Genomic DNA, 20,804 nt, shown 5'->3' on the forward strand with positions numbered 1-20,804 from the left:
AGAAACTATAGTTAAGAGAGGAAGTCTCAGCTGTGACGCCCGGAACCCACAAACACCATTTCTATAGTTAACTACCACACGTAAGCCTTTTGTTTTCATTTATTTTTCAAGAGTTTAAACTTTTCCTATTTCGAGTTATTATTATACAGGCCTATGTACATTTTATTTTAGCTAAATTATTTATACTGTGTTGATAATTAATGTGTATGCGGTTTCACTTGTGATGGTCTTGTCTTCTTGTCTACACAGTGTTCTTAACCCCCGGAAGGCGAAATTATCAATCCTTTTATGGCGAATGCTTAGCTCATGAATATTAACTGAGTAAAGGTTGATCGACAACGTTCCAAAGGGAGCGTTAACGCATGATATGTTCTTGCGTTACATCGGGCGTTTTTGACATGCAAGGCAGCAGATCAATGCCAGGTTTTTTTTTTTAATTATTATTTATTTATTAAATTTGTACTTATTTATTTATTTATTATTATTTTTTATGAACAATGCAGATGAATCTAGGGGCGGAAAATCACATAATTATTTACATTTATAAAAGGACAAGTGTACTGAGTGTTTGTAATAGCAAGACTGTTAAATGATTGTAATTGAAAAGGTGAGGTATTCAAATAAGCCCATAAGTGTTTCTTACCTCTCCTGCATATATCTTTACTATTTTTGTATGTTTTCTTTGTTTTTGTTTTTTTATTGTTAAAACAAATGCCAAGCAAATAAAAAAATCACTGCATTCTGTCTAGCTGTTTGTAACGCAAAAACGTGTCCTGTGTGAACGGCCCCTATGTAATTAATATTCATGAGTATCCTTCGTCACACTGTTCACCAGCCAATCAGGTAGTACTACTGAGGAAATGCGGCGTAGGAGCTGAGCAAGTTTACCCAGAATGATCGAAATTATGTTTGTAACGGTGAAGAATGTGTGAAAATGGCTACAAACACTGCAGCAAAGAATCCACATTTCGACTGTCCGTCATGGTAAAACTCCCTGCAGTGAGTATATATCAGGCTTAAGCCAGCACAAAAACAACAGATTCTTAGTTTCTTACAGATAGGTTTCTTGTTCGTCAGCACATTTCCACCTCCAGACCAGGGGCGTAGCAGTCATTTTAAAAGTAGTGGGGACACAGCTGTCAGTAGGTGTCTCGCACAGACCCAACGTTTACAGTGCAGTATTAATATATTACAGTATATATTAATATATAATTATGATATACAATAAGTATTATATTATTATACAGTACTGTGCAAAAGATTTAGGCACTTAAGATGTTTCACAAAAACATTTATCATAAGATGATTATTTATATCTTCAGCTTTAGTGTGTCAGTAGGAAAAATACATTTTAGACTCCCAAACATTACACTGTAAAATGTAATAGTATTCCTTACTTAAAAAAAATATTAGTATGTTTACTTGAATTTAACCAAAATGTAGAGTTTACTACAAAATTTTACTTGTTGCTGACATTTCGAACACATAGCTCCCATAACTAAAGTAATTTAAGTAAAATGACTCAAAATGTTCAAGAGGTGCTGTTAGGCATGAGCACTGGACACCAATTTCCCCTCTCCCACACAGCGCAGAAGCACATGGACTGAGGAGTCCACGTTCTTCTTCGGTTAATGCAAGGTAAAATTTTCTGCTTTATTTTGTTTGATAGTCTTAATAATCGTTAGATTTTTTTGCACTTTGTCGTTTTCATGCTGTTTTGTGTAACGTATTAGCTCATGATAAGAGCTTACACAAACACGTTATTCACTGCGCATTATTTGAAGGCATTTCTGTTAAAACTAGTCTTTGCCCGCTTCTTATCTGTAAAATTAGCTGACTGGTTGCATATTAAATAATTTAGAAATGTATATTATGTGATGGGCACGAGTATGGGAGTACTGGAGTAGTTTGAACTGATGACTGGTCATGATTATGCGATACGTGACTTCTTACAGAATTTGAAATTCGTTGACAACTTTGTAAAATGGGGAACTTTTATATTTGTGATTGTTATGGAATAGTTTTCGGCATCACTCAACATATACTCAGGAGTGCTGGGCGCGCCACTTTTTAGAACGAGGCAGCGCAGCACAATCCAGACAAAGTACAAATGGATGTAACAGACCGCGACATCTTGAGCCTGGTTCTTTTAAAGTAACTCTTTTTAATTTGATACGCCACATTAAAAATGCAACGATGCGCGGTGAACTCCAGTCAAGCCGGTTGCAGCGAAAATAGTATGTGTGCTTATTATGATAATTACGGTAGTCTGGAGGCACCAAAAAAAAGGGGGGGTCATTCTGAGGTGCTTTTCAATTGAGTTTATCAGCGAGTCTTCAGCAGACCCCATCGCCACCACCTCTTCAAGTAGAGTATTATTATCATGATTAGTATTATTTCTATCTTATTTAAATATAAATTAGCACATAAACTTCAACAGGCTTAGTTTTTAATACCTGTTTCCATTTAAGTCATTGTCCAACATTGTAAGTGGCCTACAATTTGAAGAAACGTATGCATCTGATTTTGTTGTTTCTTCATTTACTTTTGAGTGATGGATACATTTTTTAACCATTTGATGACCTGCTATGCAGTAGAAATGTAAGTTCTGCACTTATACATCTGAAAAGAGGGCACAACTTCTTAAGCTATGGAACATATTCTCGAATTGTTCCAATACCATGTCTCCATTTGGCGTGTCCATGTACTTTAAGTCATTCAATGCATTAAAAGTACATTTATCAAAAATCCATGTCCAACCAAAACTTGGGGAATCAATTAGTTCTGGTCATGCTTTGGTATGTTACAAGTGCCATATTTGTGACTTTACTGAGCCATGTAGTGAGTCAGATTATTTTGCCCATTTGCATACTCATTTGAGGAATAACAAAAAAGTTCAATGTCCTTTCAAAGACTGTTCTTTTGAGACAAATGTGTACTCCACATTTAATGCCCATAAAAGTAAGGCACACCAGCACCACTTCCAAGAACATTTTAAATTGGGGGTTGTGTCAAATACTCAACCTAGTCACACAGATGAAGATACAGCTCCTCCGCTTATTGACAGTTCAGGCAGTGAAGATGAATGTAATACGGCAGAGGAGCAAGGCAATATGGATGACACAAAACAAAAGCTGGAACACAATTTGGCATCACTTTTTCTGAAAATGCAGACAATCTTGCATATTTCTGATAGCGTGACACAAGAATTTATCCAACAGTTGAATCAAATTATTTTATTATCAGAGCCACTGTTATATAGCACAGTACAGCAGACTATTGCTAAGCACTATGGTGAGGTAGACAGTACAGTTGTGAAAGCCCTTGTTAGGGCAGTTACTGACAGCAGTGTGCTGTTACATTGTACAAATGAAGGAGGTCCTCTTTCCACGACCAGTAGGAGAGCTCCGTACTTCATGAGAATTTCCAGTTGTTATGCCTATTGAGTACAAAATAGATGGAGAAGATCAATATTATGTGTATATTCCAATTATTCAAATGTTGCAGAAATTGCTAAATAAAAAAGTAGTTGTTGATGAGGTGCTGGCTGCAGGTGAGACCTCAAGGGGATACAGTAGTTACAGGGATGGTACACATTATAGGGATAGTTAATTTTTTGCAGAAGGTGATTGTCAATATACCTTAACCTCTACATAGATGATTTTGAAGTGGCCAATCCACTTGGAACATCCCCCCCCCAAAAAAAACACAAATTGTGTGCCATCTACTGGGTTCTTGCAAACTTACCACCTAAACATACATCATCTTTGCACACCATTCAGCTAGCTCTTTTGTGTAAAACAAATGTAGTTAAGCAACATGGCTACTCAAAAATACTACACCCACTAATTGAAGACTTGAAATGTCTTGAAGTGCAGGGAGTATATGTTGAGCAGTTGGGATCATGTGTAAGGGGATCTGTTCTGCATGTCCTGGTGGATAATCTGGGTGCCCATTCATTGGCAGGCTTTCAGGAGAGCTTTAGATTGAATCTCCCTTGTAGATTTTGCATGGCCACAAGGGAGGACATTCAAGTGAGGGAAGTTAGGTCAGGCTCTTTTGAACAAAAGAGGACAAAAGAAAAACACCAACAGCATGTCCGAGATGTTTTACAGGATAGTACTTTGGTGGCACAGTATGGCATGAAGAGTAGCTTTCCATTGAGTGACAGTCTGAAACACTTTCATGCAACAGGTGGTTTTCCCCCTAGATCTCTTGCATAGTCTCTTGGAGGGTGTTGTTCCTGTAGAGATAGCGTTGTGTTTACAGGATTTAATTGGCAAACATTACTTTTCCCTGGATTTCTTAAATGGTGCCATTAAACAATTCCCTTACAAATTTTCAGACAGGACTGACCAGCCACAGCCAATTCCAAAATCGTATGCAAGTAAGCAAACAATAAGGGGAAATGGCCATGAGAATTGTGCCCTCTTAATGCTCCTCCCACTCTTGATTGGCTATAAAGTGGGAGAGAACGACCGTACCTGGGAAATTCTAATGTTGTTAAAAGATAGAGTCGAATTGGGATGGTCTCTGCACTTTTCTGATGACATTGTGGAGTTCTTGAATTGCGAGATCTCAGAACACAGAGCTTTGCTTCAAGAAGTGTTTCCAAACTTTGTGCTGCGTCCAAAGGATCACTACATGGAGCATTATTCGCAACTGATTAGAATGTATGGGCCGTTGAGGAATCTATGGACAATCAAGTTTAGGGGAAACAAAAGTTCTTCAAGTAAGTTATCCGTGATGCACAACATTTAAAAAATGTCCCCCTAATGCTGGCCAAGAAGCATCAAATGGCAGTTGCCTATCACATGGATGCCATTTCTTTTTTCAAGCCAAGAGTACAAATGGACAGGGTGTGTAGTTCACTTGTCACAGCCTTTCCTAACAATGTTCAGGAATATCTGCAGCTGCGGAGTTCTAATTGTAGTACCGTGCTCGTTTCATCCAGTGTTTACATTGATGGCTTTAAGTACTGCCTAGATATGGTGGTTTCAGTTGGATCTTGTTCAGGTTTGCCCGAATTCATGCGGATTGAGAAAACACTGACATAATGTTCCTCTGCAATCCACAGACTGCATGGTACGTTGAGCATTAGCGCTCTTATGAGTTGTGCAGTTTGCATTCACTGCAAGTTGTTCAGCCTTCTGAACTAAATGACCCCTTCCCTTTGGCAGCTTATAATATCCGAGAACAGTTCTTTGTCAAATTGAAGTATTATATCTGCTGCTAAATGACATTGCATTGTATTATTGCTGTTATGTTTGACTTCTGCATTTTTCTTTGTTTTGTAATTTCAGTTCACCATGTCGATGACACGTCGCGTTATTGTGCATGACGGTGACATTCGAAAAGTAATCATTCCTGAAAAACCAGCTGATGTTGATGCCTTGAAACGTGCTGCAAGAAAAGCTCCAGCTCACATTACTCATTCAGTGTCCAATATGAAGATCCTAACTTTAATCATGCATTATGTAATGTCAGTGACATTAATGATTTGTCAGAGAGGGCAACCCTGAAAATAATTCCTCTACAGACATCTCCCTCCTCCAGTCAAGCTGACACTGTACTTCTGATACATCAGATCAGTTGTCTGCTGAATGACAGTGTGAATGGCCGGAGGATTTTGAAATACCCAAATTCTCTGTTAATGTTGAGTACTGTCTCTGTCAGGGAAACCTTGATTTTATGAAAGATAGTACAAGTCTTAATGTTGGAAGAGACATAAAACATGACATAGTGGAAGCATTTGCCGGGGCCATGTACACCTTTAAGGCATATCCAAGAGATGAAGACTTTGCCCAAGTTGCAGCAGCTTTAATCAAAGCACATCCCTGTTTGACTGAACAGGGCTCCCTGACAGGTTCAGCTGGCTGGAAAAACAGCCTGAAATTTAAAATGGCCAACTATAGAACAAAACTGCATAAATGTGACTGTAGTGATGTTACTGTTGAGGGAAAGAGAGGTGCAACGATGGCATTAAAAAACCAAGGCGATTTGAATTTAATTTCTTGCCAAACTTTCCTAATGGGGAAGATGAAGAAAGTCAAGAATGCGCAAGAATACAACTTGTTGAAGAGGCCCCCAAACATGAGCCTGATTTGCCAGAAGATGGACAGAACTTTTGTCTTGAAGGAAGGAAATCATCCACTCTGAACCTCCTGTTTTTGAGATCTTGGAGAAGTGGCCAGCACTTTTCACAGAAAGCCAGGTTTTTTTCCTCTTCTTCTTCAAAACCCAGAGTTACTTTTTTTTCTCTATGAATTGTGTCTTTGAATGTTAATAACCTCTCCATATTTTTGCTTAGGTCTTTGCAGAATTCAGTCGCATATCTGGGAAAGATCTGAGTTCTACGCAACGTTGGACACACACTCTGCATGTTTGATAGAAATTTTTCGGAAAAAAGGAGGAAATCAGGGAAGAACACTTGATGAAATTTTGCATCATGTTGACTCAAAGGTATTCCTTTGTGATTATTGTCATCTTTAAATCATGATTTGGCTATGATCGTTAGCCTCACGTCTACCTATCTCTACATTTTCGTAGTCATCTGATGTAACATATGTTCGCACCGCAGTACTTCAGGGTCTTCCAGTCCTCCTGGGGGATGACCCAGAGGAATTTTTCAGGATGAGCTTCGTAAGTATTTTTTATTGCTGTTTATGCTTTCTTAAATTGTCAATTTGCTTTATTCTATGATATTATAGATCAGGTTATGAAAAAGTTCTGGGTGTATTACTTTTACAGTCGATACCGTATTTGTCTCTTGTGAAAAAATTCTGATTTGTGACATTGGTGATTGAATTCCTTAAATTGATGCAATTAAATATACTGTAAATTCAATTCTGTGTTCTTAATAATTCAGAACAACATAAAAGTACAATAAAGTATTCCATTGAACTTGTGATATTCCAAGTCTTCTGAAGACATGCAATATGTTACAGTAAACTAGAAAACAAAATTTAAAGGAATAGTTCACCCAAAAATGATAATTCACCCTTATGCTGAGTGATTTAATCCATGTCTTCTGAAACAGTATGTTCTGTTTTGTAACTCTAAAAATCTTGTCATCTCTCTCATGATTTAAATCTCGATTACATTTCATTATGCTTGATGTTTGTGTTGATCACTGTACACCTGCTGTGTTCATCAAAATGAATCAAGCATTGGAAAAGACTGAAGTTTTTAATTTTTTTTTCCTATTTTTCTTTCTCTTATAGGATTCAGATGTAGATGCAGACTTCAGTGAAGTAGATATTGGACTGCTCACAGTTTTACGTGACGGCATGCCTGCCAAACGTCCACATGCCCTCAACATGGACGCAATGAGGGCAATCAATCTGGAGGGAAGAACTGTCATGGATGATGTCCCAAATTTGCCACATGCTGTATGTCTCCTCTTTGCTTTGATCTATGCTCTAAATTTAGACTACCCAAAGACAATGAGGAACACATTTGATTGTATTCAGCAGGTATTTCTGTCTTTGTGAGGAAAGAATCTCAAACCCAAACTCCAAACCCTTAAAAATCAGCTTTTAAGCTGAACTTGTTTCTGGCATATTTCGCTGTAATTGCAGTTCAGTTTTAGAATCTTTCCAAAGCCACATGCAGGTCCAAATTGTAAAAGCATTTTTTTTACTTTTTTGGAGTTTGCAAGTGCCTGTTCTGCAAACGCTCTGTACCTTGTTTTAAGTCCAGATATAATGTTGTCATGCAGCTGCAAATGAGTGCTGCAAGTGGTCTAAGTCTTAACAAATGATGTTTTAAAGGCATAGTTTTATTATTGTATTGTTCTTAAAGAGTTTAGCTGTTTATTACACAAATAAACAGTTGAGAATTTCGAACTTGTTAAGTGCGTTCCATAGTATTTGAACTAGTAAAATTCTGTTCAGTTTACTTAGAAGAGAACGTGGAAACCGATTGCACGTAGTATTTTAAGTGTCCATAACTTAGATTATAGTTAACTCATGTTGAGATTAGTGGTATTTCAGATGTAAAGTGAACGAATTGTAGTAATGTTAATTTATTTGACTTAATAGAGTAATCTTAATAATAAATAATTAGTAAGGTTACTAATTAATTAATAGTAAATTAAAATTTTTTTTAAACTAAGTTAACTTGACATTTACTATTTAGTTTAATTAAGAATAACAAGTTCACATTACTTATATAGCAACATTAATATAACTTGTAAAAAAATAAGGCAATTGGTTTCCTTATTTTTTAAGTAAACTGAACATGTCACATTTTACAATGCACTTTTGCAAATAGAAAAGATTAGAATAGAAGAACTGCAACAGATGTCATGGCTCCCACAAAGCCCTCCACTGAACATTGTGTCAGTCTGAGATTACATGAAGAGACAGAAGCAATTGAGACAGCCTAAATAGATAGAAGAACTGTGGTGAATTCTCCAACAAGCTTGGAACATCCTATCTGCCAACAACCAAGAAAAACTGTGTCCAGGTGTACCTAGGAGAATTGGTGCTGTTTTGAAGGCAAAGGTGGTCACATCAAATATTGATTTAACTTTTTTATGTTTACTGGACTTTGCATGACGTTAATTGATAAATGAAAAGTATTTATGGCATTATGTTTGAAGACATCCTCACTATGCAACATTTTTCACAAGTGCCTAAAACGTTTGCACAGTACTATATATGTATTATTTACTTTTAATATTTGTAGTATTTTAAAGATTCAAGTATTGCGAAATAATTGCAAAATTGTGCAAAATTAGCTATAAAAATAAAGGGCATCTTGTGGAGCACTTGCTTCTATTTCACACATGACAATAAAAGAATCTTGAATAAATTATTTTATTATTAACAATTTTTATTGATTCCATGCAGCAAATCAAATAGACAGAAAAGGCAGAATCAAACCACATGAATTCACAACTTTTCCCCCGAACATTAACCCCCTCACCCGACACAAGCGTGCACCCCAGTGGTCAAAAGCCAACTGACAAAGACACACATGTAGACAATAAAACAGCAGAAAATGTTTAGCAACATTAAAAAAAAAAAAAAAACACACACAAAAACACTAGTCTCTCTCCACTGCCCCTCCCCGAGAGCCTTCCAAAAAGGCTAAATAGCTGCCCCATTTCCTGATGTACAAATCCAGGTTGCCTAGCCTTCTACATGCCATCTCCTCAAATGCTGCTATCCTGCCCATCTCGGTAGACCACTCATGAAATGTGGGCTCATCAGTTGACTTTCATCCCCTGAGAATTACCTGACTGCCAATCATCACGCTGGTTAGGACCCAGCTTTTTATATATTTATCATCTATATTCAGGACTGCCCCATCAACCAAAATACACAGTCTGGGGCAAAACCAAAATAGAGTGTCCACTACAACACACACAAAGCTCTGAACCCTCAATCGAAACTCCTGGATCCCAACACATCCCCAAAAAATATGGGTTGTGTCCCCGTCTTCTGATTGGCATCGCCAGCAGGTGGGAGTGTCTTTAAGGCCAAGCCTATACAATCTAGAGGGGGTCCAATAAAATTGATGCAAAATCTTAAATTGCATCAGACACACCCTTGCATCTCTAGATGCAGACTTGATGTTTTTTAGGATCCTAGCCCACACCCCCTCCCCCAATGTCAAGTTTAGATCTTTCTCCCATAATCTTTTGAGAGAATTCAAAGTTCCATCCCCCAGACTCTGAATTAGCAGGGAGTAATACACTGATGCCTCATGACCCTTCCCAAAAGCAGCAATCACCACTCCCAGAGTATCCGCCGCTTTAGGGGGGTGCGTGCCACTCCCAAAAACAGTGCAGAGTAGGTGGTGAAGCTGTAAATACTTATAAAACTGAGATCTGGGAATGCCAAAATGCTCAATACTCCACCCTCATATAGGTCACCGAGTGCATTAACCCCCCTCACAATCCAATCTGACCAACAGAAAGGGGACTTATTAATACATAGTTTAGGGTTCAGCCATATGCTCGAGGCTACGTTTAAATAAATATCCGAATTAAACACTCTGGACACTTTTGTCCATATCGAGTGCAAATGCAAAATAACGGGGTGCGACTTAACCTCTCCGGCTAGTTTGATCGAAAGGCTTTGCAGTGGCTAGATAGGGGCAAGAACTTTCTTTTCAATACAAAACCAGGGAGGGGCTCTCTCAGGTGGAAGTGACCAATGAGCCAAATGTCTAAGACCAAATGCATAATAATAAAACAAAATCTTGGGTAGGCCTAACACACCATTGTCAATCGGCCTATGTAACTTATTGAAATTTAACCTGGGATGCTTACCATTCCAAATAAAGGACTTCGCTATGCTATCAAATTGCTTGAAATAAGAGAGGGGGACATCTACAGGTAGTTGAATTTTGGAATACAATTCATTTTAATAACATTAACCTTCCCAATCATCGATAAATGTAATGAGTAAATTTTCTGGGAATAAAATTCCTAAATACTTAATTCCCTGTTTGGGCCACTGGAAGGCCCCGGCTGAAAAGCTGTTACTGGACAGTATGCTGTCAAAGCCAAAGCTTCGGATTTAGACCAGTTGACTTTGTATCCTGAGAACTTTGAAAAGGAATTAATAATTCTGTGGAGGCAAGGCATAGATCTAGTAGGGTCGGCGACGAATAATAAAATATCATCTGCGTAAAGCAGAAGCTTATGCGGCACACCTCCCGCAATCACCCCTGAAAAATCATCCTCCTTTCTTATTGTGGCTGCTAATGGTTCCAGGGCAAGACAGAACAATAATGGGGAAAGAGGGCAACCCTGTCGGGTGCCCCTATCCAGAGTAAAAAAATCTGAAATTAATCCGTTTGTTTGTACCGCCGCTACATGGTGTCTATAAAGTAGCTTAATCCAACCAATAAAAGTATTCCCGAACCCATACATTTCCAAAAAGATAATCCCATTCTACCATATCAAACGTCTTTTCGGCATCAAGTGAGATGGCAGCGACCGGAGTCTGATCATTCGCTACTGACCACATGATATTGATGAGACGCCTAATGTTATCAGAAGAGCTGTGGCCCCGAATAAACCCCACCTGATCTATATGTATAAGAGATGTCATAACTTAATCGATTAGCCAGAATTTTTGACAATATTTTAACATCTAACTGGATCAGGGAAATTGGACGGTAACTTTTACACTCGCTTGGATCTTTGTCCTTTTTAAGAATCAGACTGATCTGGGCTTGTGTCATGGTTGGCAGAAGCTTTCCATTCTTTAATGATTCCGTATAAACTTCTAACAAAAGTGGAGCCAGTTCTGTAGCATAAGATTTGAAAAACTCAACGGCAAAGCCGTCAGTCCCTGGAGACTTGCCTGTAGGCAGGGCCTTAATTACCTCATCAAGCTCCTCCAAGTTTATCTCAGAATCAAGAGAACTCCTTTGCTCAGTCATCAGTTTAGGAAGATCTAATGGTTCCACAAATTTCCTAATATCCTCATCAGTAGACGAAGACGTGGAACTATAAAGATCAAAGTAGAATTCTTTAAAAACATTATTAATATCAATGGCCGAGGAAAATATTTCACCCCCAGCAGATTTCACTGAGGGAATGGCTTTATATATCTAGCCAAAAGTTTTCCTGCTTTGTCCCCTGACTCAAAGTATGACTGTCTTGCCCTGAATAACCTAAACTCCACTTTCCGCGACAAAATAGTATTATATCTGTATTTCAATCGGGTCAATTCTCTGAGGCCATCAGCTGACATTCGGCGCTTCAGCTCTGCCTCGGCACTTTTAATATTTCCTTCCATCTCCACGAGTTCTTGTGCTTTGGATTTTTTGGTGAATGGCATACTGTATGATTCGACCCCTAAGAACCGCCTTGAGTGCCTCCCAAGCCACGCCCACAGAGGATACTGACGACCAGTTGGTCTCCATATAGACATTGATTTCAGTCTTTAGCATTTGTTGGAATTCAGGATTTTGCAAAAGGGACACATTAAGGTGCCAACTATATGATTTCTTTTTCTCTATATGTGGCAACATCTCTAAACTCACCAGGGCATGATCTGAGACTAAGATATTTTCAATTGAGCAATCAATTGAAATAAAAAAATCTAATAAAAATTTTTTATTGGATATAAAAAAAAAAAATCTATTCTAGAATAAATCTTATGGACTGATGAAAAAAATGTATAGTCCCTACCAGATGGGTTCAAAAGTCTCCAAATATCTGTAAGACCAAGATTTTTACACATCCTGTGAAGCGTCAATGTTGCTCTAGGGGGCTTACACACATTTGCTTCACTATGATCAAGGACTGAGTCCATCAAAAGATTAAAGTCTCCTCCCAATATTATATCATGAGGGGTGCCAGTGGTTTGCAACATCCCTTCAAGATCTATAAAAAAGCCCTGATCATCAGCGTTAGGTGCGTAAATATTAGCCAAAATCAAACTTTGCCCCTGAATTTCAGCTAAAACAGTAATGACTCTCCCTAATTTATCTTTAGTCTGTTTGAGACATTTGAATTGTAGATATTTATTAATCAATATAATGACTCCCTTGCTCTTACTTGAGCCAGCACTAAAGAAAACATGTCCACCCCATATCTTCCCACATTTTTCAGCTTCCTGTGGGGAAAGATGTGTTTCTTGAAGAAACACAATATCATATTTCTTATGTTTAAGAAAAATAATAACCTTCCTTCTTTTTATGGGGTGCCCCAACCCATTCACATTCCATGTGGAGAGAGACAATCCACTCATATTAACATTTGACATTTTGATATAGTAAAAAAAATATATTGTGTGTCAAAAACAAAATTATACAGACCACATTCCCCATTACTGCAACAATCCAACCCCGAACTTCCCCCCGAACAAAACAAACAGAAAAAAGAAAAACGTGCGCATTGACCCCGCGCACGATAGTGCCAACCGGCGACAGTCCCTCTAAACTCAAAAGGTCCATGAACGCCCACGAGCCCCCACGACAACTTTGCCATCAGATTGCTCAATTTTGCCTCACAAGTCACTTGTGAGGCAAAATTACACAACAGAAAATACTTTGTAAAATAAACCCCAGCCAATAGGAATAATGAACACAAAGAACGTGTAGATTCATTCACAGAACTGCCTCAAAGGTGTGATTTTCCACAAAACAAATTCCAGCTGATATAAAACCGTTCAGATTCCTCGGACAGACAAATGAATGTTCAGTGAGCCAGCTGTTATGAGTTCAGCGGATGACGTAATCATTCCAATGTCCCGTAAAAATGCTCAACAAAACAAACTCCAGCCAGCAGGAGGAATAAGCACGAAGAACGAACAGATTAATCCACAGCTGTTCCAAAGGAGTGTTATTCAATAGAACATGCTCCAGCCGCAAGGCGGAACCAATACAAAAAGAAACAAAACCGGCATCCCGGTTCCCCGGATGGTCGAGTCAATTCACATGGAGGCCGCATAAAAGTATATACCATAACTTACTCAGTCCGTCAACTTTATAAAAGACATCCTTTACGTGAGCACGTAGATATTTTGGGGTCATCCATAGTGTCCACTCTCAAACTGGCCGGGAACTTCAATGCAAAAGTAATCTTCCATCAATGCAAAAGTTTCTTTAAGGAAAAGTGTTATTCACAAAACAAACTCCAGCCGCTCGGTGGAGCCAACGCAAAAGAAAAAAGAAACCAAAATGACGCCCAGCTTCCTCAAAAGCCAGGGTAAGTACAGCAAGTCGACCCACTCACATGAGAAACACCCAATGTTTTACTCACCCATTGATTCTATAAAAGACATTGCCTGATTGGGACATGTAAATACTTTGTGACCATCCTTCGTTTCTATTCTCAGTTTGGCTGGAAACATCAGAGCAAAAGTGATCTTTCACTGATGTAAGAGTTTCTTACATTCCTTGAACCGATCGCGTTTCTCTCTTGTCGAACTCTCAAAGTCTGGGAACAAGAAAATATTATGGTTCTTCCAAGAAAGCTTCCCTTTGCTCCTCGCCTGGCGCAACACAAGCTCTTTATCGGATGATCTCAGAAATTTGGCCAGAATCGATCGGGGCCTGTCTCCCTCAGCAGATCTGCGAGCCGGGACTCTGTGAGCTCACTCGATTTCCAGCTTGTGGCCTGTTATGTCGAGCAGACTCGGGAAAAGCTTGTCTAGGAATTTCACCATATCTCTGCCCTCCTCATGCTCAGGAATTCCAACAATTCGAACGTTATTCCTGCAGCTTCTATTCTCAAGATCTTCAAGCTTTTCAAGGAGATGTTCCAAATCAACTTTGGTCGCGGGCGGATTAGCGGTTAATTCCCTCTCCGAAGACTCCAGACAATCAATTTGTCTCTCAACATCAGTCACTCTTGTAACTAACTCAGAGAATTTTACTTCCATTGCCATAATCGATCAACGTATTACAGCGAGATCCTCCAAGTCAGCAAGAACCTTTGTCAGCATCACCGACATGTTGGACAACTGACGCTGGATCTCCTCTCCCACCGCGCCATCCAAATCGAGTCCCCGGTCTGTAGGCCTGTCGTGGCTTTCATCCTGAACACGTAAGTGTCTTTTAATGTCTCCAGAGCCCGAGGATTTTGACTTCTTTGCCATGTTTTGCCTCAAAGAGCAAATGTGTAACTGGGTTTATCAAATTTCACCAGATTATAACATGAAAATAATTAAAAATTTAGCAAAGTGTGCAGAGCTTGTCGCTCACACGTCTGCTTCTTCCTGAATAAATTATTATATCAATTACAATAATGACAATTGTGCATGTGCACAATATTATTTTTTACTCTGTGCTTGTGCATTGTGGGATTTAAATGTATCCAAGTGGCTCGAGTTTTTGACTATTTTCACCAAAATTAGTTCAGATCCATTTAATGATTCAGTGACCATTTCTGGTGATGCCAGAAGGTGGTGACAAATGAGTGTCTTGTGTGAAATGAGTTAGTCACTGAATCAATGATCATAAGAAAATTTTAATACTTTACATTTTGTATGTCTACAGACCTACAAAAACACTTTAGTAGAGGTTTCAAGCTTTATAAGAACAAAGCATATCTATCATTTCCCTACAGTTTGTGAGCTGCTGAGCATGACTTTTATCAAAAGACAACAATAATAGTCTCATAATAATTATACTGAGTTTCAATAACATCCATATGTTTTCATGTATAAAAAATCTATTCACTTAAGTAAAAGTGCTCTAAGAACACAGCAGATCTATTATTTCCCTACAGTTTGTGAGCTGCTGAGCACTGTGCTAAAAGTCACTCATTTAAATCTCAGAAACCGAATGGTTTGTTAAACGGATAAGTTCGGAAATGGACGTCAATGCTAAAATAAACTATATTATCTATAGTAACAGAAAAAAAAAGAAGATGTTTTTATAAGTAACGTTGGACCAAAAAATGCTATACTATACATTTACTTATCCATAAGTGCAAATGGTAATTTCACACATTTCACTGTAGAAAATGGGTTCATATTTTATTAGGAAAGAAAAATACTACAGCAAAACAGTGTGAATTATTGTAAAGCCTTCAGTGTTTTTATCTTTATATTATGTGCACTATACACAAAACTAGATATACTCTTTTGTTGGTTTGTTTCTTGTTTTTCTTCTTGACTGGATTTTTTGTTATCTTTTTCATAATAGTGCAATAATATATATATATATATATATATATATATATATATATATTATAACCTGCCTCAGCTACTTTGAACTAAGGTGTTACGAAAGAGATAAGGGGGGACTCATTATTGCTATTATCCAAAGGATATGTAGTGTATGAAAGTAAAATGAAGTCAATGAATACACGAAATACACAATACATGTATTCTAAATGAAAAAGTGTAATTATAACACAAGGATTCCATAAAGTAAATCAACAACACCATTTCTTGGAATATAACATTCAAAGAGAGAAAAAATGATATGGCAAAAACAATACCAAATATGAATATAAACAACATGAGATTGGCAGATGAATGAACAATGATGAAAGAGATTCAAATCTGAAACAGTCCTATTTGATGATAAGATGAACAAAGATGGTCTAGATGACTAGTTAGTTGTAGTAATTTCTGAACAGTCTCTTAGCAGTTGCAAAGATGCACCGAGGATCACAGTGCTGAACAAAGGTAACAGCTTTCTAAGTTGTAGAACCATACTCAGAAAATAAATCCTTTATTTGAACAGTTGGCCACAAAGGGTTTCTCAATCACGGATTTAGCTGTGGAACCATCATACACCATGAGGAACACAAACTTATCTGCCTTTTCCTCTTCTACTTCCTCTATATATACACAAAACTCACCCAGGGTACTAACAGTGACTCCTGGTGGCAGGGATGAATACAACGCCAAGAGAAAAATATGAACTGGCATATGACTGTTACAATATATATATATATATATATATATGGATCATCAGTTCACCCTTGCCTTCGGATTGCTTTTGCATTTCCATTGAAAGCATGGGACTCAAGGATACATCTATTTTCAATTAATTTATCAGAATCCTCAATGAAGGTTTGTCTTACACCCAAAAATGAGAATTCTGTGGCCAATTACTCATCTTCATCTAGTTCCAAACTTGTATGCTGTTATAATACCATTAGTATGTATCCTTGTCCATATAACTGTTTACTCTTTATACCAAGTCTTCTAAAACCTTTCGATAGCTTTGCAAGCAGAACAGACTGAAATATCATCATGTAAGGGACAATATACAGTCAGCAAAATAAAGCCAGACAGGGTGATCATCCTGAAGGGGTTTATTTTACGATAACAACCGGCTGGTTGTCATTATCCTGTTTATTACAGGGCTACTAACCAAAAAAATAAATACATTAAGATAAAATATTGATTTGCATTAAAATGATGTAATTATGTGACAGGAAATAAATCGCTGAACAGCTGATATGCGTCAAGAGTTCTGTTGGTGTTTATTTTGTAATTAGTGACTGTCTGATGACTCATTATCCAGCTTATTTCAAGACTACTTGCCCAGTAAATAAATAAATGGGCATGAAATAGGGATTTGAGATGAAATTATTTTATTAGCTTACTTTTAGAGATCGCACAGTGATCAGAGAAGAAGGAAAGATGACTCGCAATACCCGGATGAGCGTCTGATAGGTCTTAAAGCTGAAGTATGTTACTTTTTATGTGTTGAAATACTTTCTCTTACCCCAGCTTAATATGCAACTATTAGTGAGCCATTCATAAGTTCTATTTCTCAAAAAGTGTAAGCACTGTCTTTCTGTGGCCCTTTGAAAATTTATCTGTTTGTTTTGGGCAACCTGCTTAGGCCCACCCCAACAACGTTACTCAACCAATGGTGTGAGTTGTGGGCGGGACTGTCTCTTTGTTTGACCACCAGCAGACGGGGGGCATATCCAGAAAACTGTTTTGAAACCAACATTTATTTTTGCAATTAAAAAAAAAGGGATGCACCAGATACTGACTGCCTGCTGCTCAGTTGAGTTCATTCATACTGATGTGTGTGTGACTGTGGCTGTCAGGTCCAGAACAGTGCTAAAGAAATGCAAGACCCTGAGATATAAGCTTTGAGCAGGGAGTCATTCCCTCAGGTGTTATAACTCTAGGGCACAACTTGTCCTATACGTATGTATTTGCCCTTGTAGGGGCGGGCAGTATGACCAGAATCCTCTATCACAGTAAGAGTAATTTCAATAAAATTGTTCATATTCAGTTGCAATCAAAATTTGCAAGACAGTAAGGATTTACAAAGGTAAGCTTTGCTGATTACCCAGAATTTTTAAACATTACATCTATATCAGTTGAGTGACACATTCAAAGTCATAGTGTGAATATATAACCTAATATTTCTAAATAGCAGGAATTTAAAAAAAATACAGCCATGTCATAATTATTCAACCCCTATTGCATGTAGCTGTTTCTTAAATATGTACGGCTACACAAGTAATTGTTTTAAAACAAAATTAATCCATCACTCTTCAATGGCACTTATTTAAGTTTTAAAATGTAAATTTAGTGTCGTAAGCAAAAATGTATTTCAATGCAAAAAATGCAATTAAAAATAAGCTGTCTCAGAAGCTAATAGAGGAGATTATTTCATTACACAAGAAAGGTCATGGCTAAAAGTACATTTCCAAGGCACTTCATTTTCCAATAGACAATGTTGGCAGCACCATTCATACATTTTTAAAATATGGTACAACAGCAACCTTCTTGGGGTGTGGAAGAAAGCAAAAATTCACCAAGGGAAATGTTGACTTGAATATTCAAGAAGTAATAGGAAAGACCTGTGGAGTCCTGGAAGAAGGTTTTATAGACGTATACTGATAAACTGAAAATGAGTTTTAGACCCATGGGTCAGCAGTACGTCTGGAGTAAGATGGCAAGAATGACATCCCCACAGTCAAGCATGGAGGTGGGTCAGTCCTGTTATGGGGGTGTTTTGTGGCTGCAGGAAATGGCTATCCTGACTATGTGACTGACACCATGGATTATTTCAGGTATCAGGCCATTTTGGCATGAAAAATGTGATGCCTTCAGTGTGTAAATTGAAGCTCGTGATCACTGGACTTTCCAGCAAGACAATAACACCAAGGATACATCCAAGTTGTCCAAAATCTGGTTCAGGGATAGGTCGTGGAATGACCTTAAATGGCCCTTTCAGTCCATCATTAAAATCCCATTGCAAACCTTTGTTGGGATTTCAAGGAAGCAGTGGCAGCACAGAAACCAAAGAATGTCAATGAGCTGGAAGCTTTTGCTCATGAGAAATGTGTAAAGATTCTAATAGAGAGGTGTCTGAAGCCTGAGAACACTTACCTGAAACATTTATTTGCTGTTATTAAGGATAAAAGATGCTCCACAAATGATTGACTTTGGGGGTTGAATATTTTTGCCATGACATTTGTGGAGAGAATTAGTTATATTTTATTTTAATATTTGGGTAAACTGAACTCTTTGTTCTCAAAATCACTCAAATTTGTATTAAAAACTTACTTTGACTGTTTACTGAGGTTTTAGATGATGTTTTAATTCACATCAGCAGAATGTATTGCTGGTCAGGGGGTTGAATAATTTTGATTGCAACTGTATATGCCATTACTCTGTGTTTCCCCCCCCAGCCCTTACATATAATCAAAGTTAAGCAATCCTGCCCACTGAGGGCTGTGCAAGTTCTCTACCAGTTGACACATTTGTAATGTTGCATAATGTGCTGTCATACCGTCCAGCCCTTGTATCTGATTGTGCATATTGCCGAAGCATGTTTGAAAGCATGTGAAAATCAGTTTGAAGGTAAACAGATGGCCTAGTGAAGTGGTATTTCTGCAGAAGCTTATTCATGAAAAGAAGTATTATTAGTTTGAGAGGAACCCTGATGTCTGTGACTTCACCATCGACCATCAGTCATGCTCTTGTGTCCATGCTGCCCTCATCTTCCACAGACATCTAAAAAGACCCTTTCTTATCGACCTCAACAGCAATAATACAGACCAAATAGAGAAACTGAGCTCTTTTAGATTAGTTATTCCCAACCAGGGATACCCTACAATTTTGCTTTGTTAAACCTTTAATTAGAAAATAAGAGTAAAATTGATAATCATTATTCATCTCTAATGATAAATTTTTCAATTTATTTATGGAAATGTGTGTAATGTAAAGTGTGTTTTATATTTGCATTAAATTGAAAAAAATCCAGAGATTTATGCGTGCGCACGAGAAAACGTTCATGTGCTCACGCGTTCAGGGTTGGGGAGTTATGAAGTACATGTAACGGGATTACGTATTTAAAATACAAAATATAAGTAACTGTATTCTACAGTTACAATTTAAATCACTGGTAATTAGAATACAGTTACATTCAAAAAGTATTTTGATTACTGAAGAGATTACTTTGCATTTTATTGTCATTTGTTTCATTTAATATTTAGTCCTTTCAGATGGAAAACATTTATACATATAAATGATGTGATCCACAGTGCATTTGAACAGCGGTGAAACACTTTCTTATGATGTGTTACATTCATACGAGCAGACAGAGAAGTAAGTTTGGAGCAGAAGAAATAGAAATAAACCTTGAGTAAATTGTCAGCTTTACGCTAAGCTAAAATGCTATTTCTAGCCATTTTACATGCACATGTTACCAGGCACAATCATATTTATTTATCAAGAAAATTCATGTTGGATCATAATTTCTTTTTTCTAGTAAGACCTTTGATATTAGGGCAAAAATCATATTCTTGATGATAATTTTTTTTATTGTTTACCTCTAAAAATCCTTAAAAAAATATCAATTAAACAGTGCTGAATAGCATTCTGAGATTATATTCTTCTCACCACAATTGTGGTGGTTGGTTATCTGAGTTTCTGTAGACTTTGTCAGTTCGAACCAGTCTGGCCATTCTCTGTTGACATCTCTCATTAACAAGGCATTTCTGTCCACAGAACTGCCGCTCACTGGATGTTTTTTTGTTTTTGGCACCATTCAGTGTAAACTCTAGAAACTGTTGTGTGTGAAAATCCCAGGAGATCAGCAGATACAGAAATACTCAAACCAGCCCGTCTGGCACCAACAATCATCCATGCGATTATCTAATCAGCCAATCATGTGGCAGCAGTACAGTGCATAAAATCATGCAGATACGGGTCAGGAGCTTCAGTTAATGTTCACATCAACCATCAGAATGGGGAAAAATTTGATCTCAGTGATTTGGATGCGTGGCATGATTGTTGGTGCCAGATGGGCTGGTAACCAAAGAAAAGGGAGTGCAATCAATAGCAATCGTATTTGTAACACAAGTAACAACAGAACAGAAACTATTATTGAATTACTGA

The 20,804-nt window shown here is 37.7% G+C and overlaps 1 long non-coding RNA gene and 1 other non-coding gene across 2 annotated transcripts; both read left to right on the forward strand.

Moving 5' to 3' along the window:
• The first annotated feature begins 20 nt into the window (after window positions 1–20).
• Window positions 21–7,847, forward strand: LOC127452659 (uncharacterized). Its single transcript, XR_007899296.1, has 6 exons — window positions 21–80; window positions 250–999; window positions 5,304–6,214; window positions 6,311–6,462; window positions 6,550–6,642; window positions 7,224–7,847. It is a non-coding gene; the product is annotated as an uncharacterized LOC127452659 (long non-coding RNA).
• A 9,573-nt stretch (window positions 7,848–17,420) lies between these two features.
• On the forward strand, window positions 17,421–17,587 carry LOC127453535 (small Cajal body-specific RNA 1). The gene has a single exon (XR_007899428.1). It is a non-coding gene; the product is annotated as a small Cajal body-specific RNA 1 (non-coding RNA).
• Window positions 17,588–20,804: the final 3,217 nt, after the last annotated feature.

This window comes from Myxocyprinus asiaticus, chromosome 15 (assembly GCF_019703515.2).
Source record: "Myxocyprinus asiaticus isolate MX2 ecotype Aquarium Trade chromosome 15, UBuf_Myxa_2, whole genome shotgun sequence".
NCBI classification, from domain to species: domain Eukaryota; kingdom Metazoa; phylum Chordata; class Actinopteri; order Cypriniformes; family Catostomidae; genus Myxocyprinus; species Myxocyprinus asiaticus.